This window comes from Eubalaena glacialis, chromosome 5, assembly GCF_028564815.1.
Source record: "Eubalaena glacialis isolate mEubGla1 chromosome 5, mEubGla1.1.hap2.+ XY, whole genome shotgun sequence".
Classification (NCBI taxonomy): Eukaryota; Metazoa; Chordata; class Mammalia; order Artiodactyla; family Balaenidae; genus Eubalaena; species Eubalaena glacialis.
Genome location: NC_083720.1, coordinates 47,363,563 through 47,372,250, shown reverse-complemented (window position 1 = coordinate 47,372,250; position 8,688 = coordinate 47,363,563). Strand labels below are relative to the sequence as shown.

The 8,688-nt window shown below is 34.9% G+C and overlaps 1 pseudogene; it reads right to left on the bottom strand.

Annotated features, from left to right (window-relative positions):
• Nucleotides 1–4,502: 4,502 nt before the first annotated feature.
• LOC133091771 (coenzyme Q-binding protein COQ10 homolog B, mitochondrial-like) lies at nt 4,503–5,228 on the bottom strand (annotated as a pseudogene).
• Nucleotides 5,229–8,688: the final 3,460 nt, after the last annotated feature.

The window sequence follows — 8,688 nt, the reverse complement described above, 5'->3', positions numbered from 1 at the left end:
CTTGCTGTGTCCTCACATGGCAGGGAGAGAAAGAGAGCATTTCTCTAGTGCCTCATCTTACAAGGACACTAATCCCACCAGACCAGGGCCCTGCCCTGGTGAACTTATCTAATTCTAATAAGCTCCCAAAAGCCCCATCTCCAAATATCATCACCTAGGGGTTTAGGGATCAACATATGAATTTGGGGGTGACACAGACATTGAGTCCACATAATGCTTTAAAATCCTTGTCAGATAATTCCAACATTTGTGTCATCTCAGTGTTAGCATTTTCCGATCGCATTTTCTCATGGATATTGAGGTTATAGGGGTTGTTGCTACAATGAGTCATTTTGGATTTTATCCTACATGTTATATATGAATATTATGTTATGACACCCTGGCTCTTATTGAAATCTTCTATTTAGCTGGCAGTAAACATGTTTAGATCCAGAATGCACACCCTGGTCCATTTTTGTGAGCTGTGATTAAAATGTCAATTGTTTTCATAGCCCTTACAGTGCTGTTTTTGTCTGCCCCACTTGAGTGTTTCCCAGAGGCTAACCCAAATCCTGGGTGCCGTTTCAGATCGGTGTTCAGTTCTCAACTTTTGCTGTATTGTTTCTTGCCAGTTTCAGGCATGAGCCACTTAGAGGTCTGCTCAGGAATTCATATACAGAGTTGGAAAATCCCTTTCTGCAACTCCTTCTTCTCTGAACTTTCTCCGGAACTCTATTGTTGGGGAGGAGGGGGTGTGCACTACCTTCTTACTGCATAACTGTGGAGAAAGACTGGGCACTGCCCACAGTCTCTGCAGCTGCAGAGAGGAAGTTCCATTGTGTTGTTCCTCAAATCCTGAGATGCCTAGACAGTCTTCTTTTTCTGCAACTTTCCAAGTGTTTTGCCGGTTATTTTAGAAAATGTTCCTATGTCCTTTTTGTTGTAGTTTGTTGATGAATATGGTGGAATATATTAATATATCTGGAATCAGAAGCCATATAGAGATCTTTTGATGCTATGATATATATTTTAACGTTAGTAGATTTTTCTAGTCATTATTCCTTTAGGTATTCTCTGATCCATGTATTTTTCTCCTCTCCTTTTGGGACTCCGGTTACATTTTAAAAAAAATTTTATTGGAGTATAGTTGATTTACAATGTTGTGTTAGTTTCAGGTATACAGCAAAGTGATTCTGTTATACATACATATATATCTATTTTTGTCAGATTGTTTTCTCTTATAGGTTATAACAAAATATTGAGTATAGTTCCCTGTACTATACAGTTGGTCCTTGTTGGTTATCTACTTTATATATGGTGGTGTGTATATGTTAATCCCAAACTCCTAATTTATCCCTCCTCCCCTCTTTTTCCCCTTTGGTAAGCATAAGTTTGTTTTCTATGTCTGTGGGTCTATTTCTATTTTGTATATAAGTTCATTTGTACCATTTTTTTTTTTAGATTCCACATATATGTGATATCATATGATATTTGTCTTTCTCTGACTTAACTTCACTTAGTATGATAATCTCTAGGTCCATCCATGTTGCTGCAAATGGCATTATTTCATTCTTTTTTATGCCTGGGTAATATTCCATTGTATATATATGTACCACATCTTCTTTACCCATTCCTCTATCAATGGACATTTAGGTTGTTTCCATGTCTTGGCTATTGTAAATAGCTGCAATGAACATTGGGGTGTATGTATCTTTTTGAAGTATGGTTTTCTCTGTATATATGCCCAGGAGTGGGATCGCTGGATCATATGGTAGTTCTATTTTAAGTATTTTTAAGGAGCCTCCATATTGTTCTCCATAGTGGCTGTACCAATTTACATTCCCACCAACAGTGTAGGAGGGTTCCCTTTTCTCCACACCCTCTCTAGCATTTATAGTTTGTAGACATTTTGATGGTGGCCATTCTGACTGGTGTGAGGTGATACCTCACTGTAGTTTTGATTTGCATTTATGTATTAATTAGTGATGTTGAACATCTTTTCATGTGCTTTGTGGCTATCTGGATATCTTCTTTGTAGTCCAGTTACATATTTTATTTCTTCTCACTGTCTTTTATTGTCTCTTTTGCATTTCTCCATCCTTTTTGGATTTTTCTTCTGACCTATCATTTATTTTATTCTTACTTATTCTCTGTCAAGTCTTCTGTTAAGCCAATCCACAATGTTCTCAATTTCTGATATTGTGTTTTCAGTTCCAGGATTTCTATTTCACTCTTTTATTAAAAAAAAAAATACAGTAGACCCTTAAACAACATGGTTTGAACTGTGTGGATCCCCTTATACACAGGTTTTTTTCAATGAATACATACTACAGTACTACACAATCCACAGTTGGTTGAACCCATGCATATAGAATTTCAGAAACTGAGGGCCAACTGTAACGTTATACATGGATTTTTGACATGGGTAGGAGAGTCTGCACCCCTAACCCCCGTGTTGTTCAAGGATCAACTGTAATTTTTAGTTCTAGTGAAACCCTATGGTTTCATCCATGTCAGAAATTTCTACTTCAACTTCATCCCTTCTTTAAGAATATAGCCTTTCAGGTATACCTACCTATACTTAATGTGAGTAAGTTTTATCATGCTTCTACCTCTGATAGGTCTTGGACTCCACATTTTAGATCCCCTTGTTCATGGGCTTCTCAAGATCTCTCCGGCTCTCAGCAATCTCTTCTGCAATTGACAATTCTCCTTGAGCAAGCACAGAACAATATCCTCTTAAATCCTGGCCTTGTCATCTTTATTTCTTTGTTAATTTCTTGATGGCTTTGAGCAAAAAACCTCTTTTGCTTGTTCTTTTTTGTTATGATCAACAGGTGGTTTAATATAAGTTACTTAGTGTATTTGTCAGGATTCTCCAGAAAAATAAAAGTAATAGAATATGAAGATATAGACATATAGATACAGATATAAGAGGACATTTATTTTAGGAATTGGCTCATGTGGTTATGGCAAGTTGAAGAAACAAGAAAGTCAGTGGCATATTTCAGTCCAAGCCCAAAGGCCTGAGAACCAGGGGAGCCAATGGTGTAAGTCAAAGAGTGCAAAAGCTTGAGAACCAGGGGCTCTGATATCTGAGAGTAGGAGAAAATGAATGTCTAGCTCAAGAAAAGAGAACAGAAATTTGCCCTTCTTCAGACTTTTTTGTTCTACTTGGACCCTCAATGGATTAGATGATGCCCACCCACACTCAAGAGGGTCGAAGTTCTCTACTCAGTCTACTGATTCAAATGCTAATCTCTTCCAGAAACACCAACACAGACACACCCAGAAATAATGTTTTCTGGCTATCTGTAATAATGGCTATCTAAGCATACCTAGTCTGCTACTACCAGCACTTGAAAGTCACACTGAATATACTTATTTTTTCTAGTTAGAAGATAGAGGAGGGATGTACCAACAGAAAAAATTTTAAATTGACTTCAGCATTCCAATATTAACAAAGACAGCCCATTTCTTGGTCTTTCTCTTTACTAAGATAATAGACAATAGATAGATCTTAATACATAATTAAGATTTCTACCTTTCCATCCCTTTTTTTGGACCTCTATTTTCAGTCAACCCCCAGACCATGCCTTTTCCTCTCAGAAGCAAAAGCAAAACTCACATTCTCTCTCTCTCTTTTTTTTAAAACAAATTAACTGTATTGTTACCACTTCAGTCCTTACATTGATGTGTTTACAAAAATATCAGTTTGAAATACATTATTGAAAGTGAGTACACACAATAAATAGAAAATAAGGATGAATGGTGCTTGAGACATATCAAGAAACTTATCTTCATCTATTGCCTACTGTTGTAGATAAAATTTGACACATAATCAGCATTATTGAAATAGCAGTCAAGGTACCTGGGAGAGGGTTGCAGACTATGAGAAAAGTAGCTTAAAACTCTGGACCACTCACAAAAAAAAAAAAAAAAAAAAAAAAATTCACTTTATCTGGAAGCTAACCTCAGTATAACACTGAATTATCTACTATTACCCATAAGAACAATTTAAAAATAAGAAAAATGCCTGGGAACCTTCATTAACAGTATTTTTAAGTTAAAGTTTTTACTTTAAATATCTGATGATTGCTCAAATATCCTAAGCCATGAGTCAGTCCCTAAAGGCAATAAGTTATAAATAGTCTGAATTTAATAACTTAAATGTGATATGGTTAGTATAATACACACTGCATGAGTATCTCAACCAACATCTTTCAGGTGAGGTGATAATTAAAAGGTTTAAATTTACAGTTTCAATTTCTGTTCAGAAGAGTGATGTCAGTATTCTTGCAACAGTGATGACATTCATTATTGTATATATGCTAATATACATATTACTCTGAATTACACTTGACTGAATTCCATATACACGTGGTTCCATATTCCAAATGAAAAATTTCAACGGTACAGGTTTATAATCAAAGCTGAGTTTGACAAATGCTTTCTGACTTCTGAAAGCACTTCCTAAAAGTGAATAAACTAGTTATAAGTAGGTGAACATTTCCTTTTTCCCTTTACACATGATGAACTTCATGAAACATTAATACCCAAGGTATATTCGTTTCTGGACCATACCACTTACACGCTCTTCTTTCAAAGGCAGTTACCATTTGCTTTACAACTTCATCGAAAACAATGTGGCAAGCTGAGAGTGTAGAAGTGAGTGAAATTCAAAAGAAATTGAACAATCCAAAATACAAATTCTTGGGTAGCCAGGAAGAATTTGGGCTAAAACGCCAAACAGTCTCCAAATGATTTAAGAGCTTCCCATCAGTACAGGATGCTTTACCAAATGCGGTTTCACCAAGGTTACTACTGATGCATAGCGCTCGAATACAGGTGGAGACCCAATTTCTAATCGTGTTTAGCAGTATCCAGATCTACTTGATATACATCTGATTTTTTGCACCAAGGAACAAAATGCTTGTAATCCTCCATTCCCGATACTACATCATACATTTCCTGCACAGAATATCCTATAACTCTCCTCTCTGAATATTCTTTTTTTTTGTTTATTAGTGGTGCAGCAGTTCTGAAGAAAGTTCTTGCATATACCTCCTTAGGCATAATTGAGGTATGTAGTGGAAGATTTCTGCTCATCAGTATCCCACAGGAAGCTAAATACCTGACATTTCCACAGGTCCCTGCGCTGGAGCCAGGGCCCCAGCCACTGCCGCAGGCTTCAGACGGCATCCTGAGACCAACCTTTTTCAGGGCCCCCTGACGGTCTGAGCTGCCATGATCATCTTACTGAAAAATTCAAGTTCTCTTGCAGAAGCTCTCAAACACTCTATTGTTACAAAGTCTTTCCCTTGTATTTGAAAGGTAGATGTCCCATTTTTTAAACCATATAAATTAAGGAGACCCTTCCCACTATATGAATTCTGGTGCCATGTGTTAAAATATTTTTTTTTCACCACTCTGAACTTTTTAATTTTTGTTTTCTCTCCCAGGTGGATTATCAGATCTTGGCTGAGAAGATATTGAGCCTTTAATTCTTTATCACCATTTTATCTGTTACCCATGGGCTGAACTGTAGAAGGATCTCAACATAAGCTATCTGGCTTTCCAATGTATACATTTCTATAAGTCCTACTTAAAATTACCAACACTATTTTTTCCTTATCTGATAATACTTATTACTGCACACAAAACTAAGAAAACACATTTTAAAAATAAAATACAGATCTACAGCAGTTGTACAGATGAGTTGTCTGGGGAAAACTTTCTATAATCACAAAACAGAAAATCTAGGATCTAATCATATAATTAATTTCATCAAAACAAAAACTCAGTATTTGTTGAATATTCTTTGGAGAGTTCACACGTTCATATTTCCTCAAAATATCACCTATAGCCTAATGACTCCTACATATTTATCTCTAGCTCCTGATTCTAACCTCCAGTTTCTAGTTGTATATTGGATATCTATCAGTGCTGTTATCCCTCCTTCTGCTTATCTCTATTTTAGTACTTAACCAGGGAATAATAACTCCATATTGTCCCCTTTTTTCCCCCATAAACTGCTAAATGGCTTATTTATCTCTATCTCCATAGTACTTGTGCTCTTGAGTCATATATTTGTATTGTATTAATTAAATTGAATAAATTACCACATTGAAAAAAATACTTGAGAGAAGATTCTATAATATCCTTTCTTATATATTTTATAACTATTTATAAAATTTACATTATATAGAGAATATACATTTTAATGTATATACATTTAATATACATTTTAATATATATAAATATACATTATTTATTTATTTTTCTGATATTAATTCCTCATACTTCAGCTTTAGCATGACTTTTTTCCCCTTGTCTCAATGAGAAGAGAGGAAACATATTCACTGCTTCCATCTGTATATCATCTCTTCTAGAACAGAAAGATTTATTAAGCATCCTTTCCTCTTCTCTTGTCTTTGACTTCCTTGGTTTTCTTTTATGACTTACTTCCCAAACTTTTAATCACTCCCATTGCCTTTTCTTAGGTATTTTCCAAGGTATTCACATCTCTATATCTGCAGTAAGATATAGGGACACAAAGAGGAACAAATACACCGGTTGGATAAAGTTAGAGAAAGAGTAAGAAGACTCTGATTTGAGGTTAACTTTAGGGAGACTTACTTACAAAGCTTTACTTACATATCCTGCTCTCATAAATAGATCATTAGTCAAAGATTACAAAGCATACACAAAGAGCCTACTTTTTCTGTTAACCTACCAGTGAAGCCATGCCACTAAAAAGCTAGTGGACTTTTCCAGTGGCTCCTTTATTTACTAGTCAAGGTCCACATGTAGGGAAAGGCTTGCGACTGAGATTATGACATTCAGCACTTGATCAATATTATTTATGCATTCTGTGGTGTTCATGGGTGAAGGCACTACATAAATATTGTCATTACTATAAATAAGTTAATATCACAGGAGAAATAAGTGTATTTGCTTGAAGACCCAGTACAAAAATGATAAATGAGGGAAGTTGGTGAGAAAAAGCATTTTTCTTGGCCTGTGGTCAAAAAACAAAGCTTTAAACAATTGCAGGGAACTTTCTCTAGACATGTGCTGGGAAACAAATTTAGCTAAATATAAATCAAAGGAGTTCGCTTTATTGTAATTCAAGGATGCCATAATATAGGAGGCAAGGGAGATTGCCAAAGGAAGAAACAAATATTTCCTTCGCAATAGAGAGATCTTTGTAAAGCATGAGTTTTTCACTTCTATTGTCACAATTCTTTGATGCACACAGAGAGGCATGCTGTGGCCTACAAAGAGGAGTTATGGAATTCTGGCTAAGAAGTGGTGAGAAGAACACAGTCGTGAAGCAAGCACCACTGAGTTAAAGTTGCAGCTTCACTGTTACCTGTCTGCTCTTGAGTTACTTATTCTGTGCCTCAGTCTTTCTCCTACAAGATGAATCTAGTAATAGTAGGGATCTTAGTGTATTCAGTAGTCAGCACAGTCCTTAGTCCACAGCTAACACTCAGTAAATGTTATCTTTGTCATTAGTTTTACTAGATTTTTTCCCAAAATCCATTCCCATATGGCTTTTCAGTTGATCCTAGCTTATTTTATTTACTCATTACCAGGCACTCACTCTGAACACTTGTTTGAGCTGGTCTGGGAAATTCTAGACATTTCCTTGATCATGGTGGGTTTTTCATGATGCATTTACATATATGTGCTCTTTTCACGTATTTGGTCTGATAAAGTTTCACTTCTTATTTCATATGTAGTTCTAAATTTACTTCTTCATTTTTTTTTTCTTCAAATATGACTAGTTTTAGGTACTTTCTATTTTCTGTTCTCCTAGGTTTTTATTATTAATTTTTTTACAACGATACCTGTTACATTCTTTGAATGACTTCTTCCCTAGCTAAAATGTAAATTCTCTAAAGACAGGGACTATATACTATTCATCATTGGGTCTCCCAGAACCTAACACTTTTCTAAGCACGTAGAAAGCACTCAGTAAGTGTTCAATGCATGAACTGAATATAATACAATATGACAATGCTAAAATATAAAATAATATAAAATATTAGAAATATGGAACAATAGAAAACTGAGTAATTTAGACTCATAGAATGTAAAATAGAAAAAATGATATATAAGTTATTTTTTAATGCCAAGGAAGATCTCTAAGAAAAGATACTAAAAATCACTTTGATACACTGAAAATGATTACTTTTTTTACCCAATATGATATCAAGCATTTATATTATAACCCAAATTATACACAAATATAAAAATATAGAAGAGAAGTTCCCCAATATACTGACTGCCTATAGGTGATAGAATTAGAGGTGAGTTATATTTTATATTTTTCTGTAGTTCCAAAATCTGTAACAAAAGCTTTTATTATTATTATAAGTAGAGAATACCCATGTACCTTTTTATCCTTAGATAATGTTATGCAATTAGAAAAGCATTAGGACCTATTCATGCATTATATTCAGGAATTGTCAATTGGTTAAAACATCATGTGAATAATTAGAGGTTCAATATCTTTTGGGGTTATATTTTTCAAACCTAAAAAAAGTACGTATATCTCTTTGTCTATATATTATCCTGTCTATGATGTATTTTCTCATATAACAATATATGATGCTCACCCTATACACATATATCTAATGGGGAAGGGGTCTGGGAAGGCAGATACAGCACAAAGTTATCTTGCCATCAGGAAAACAACAT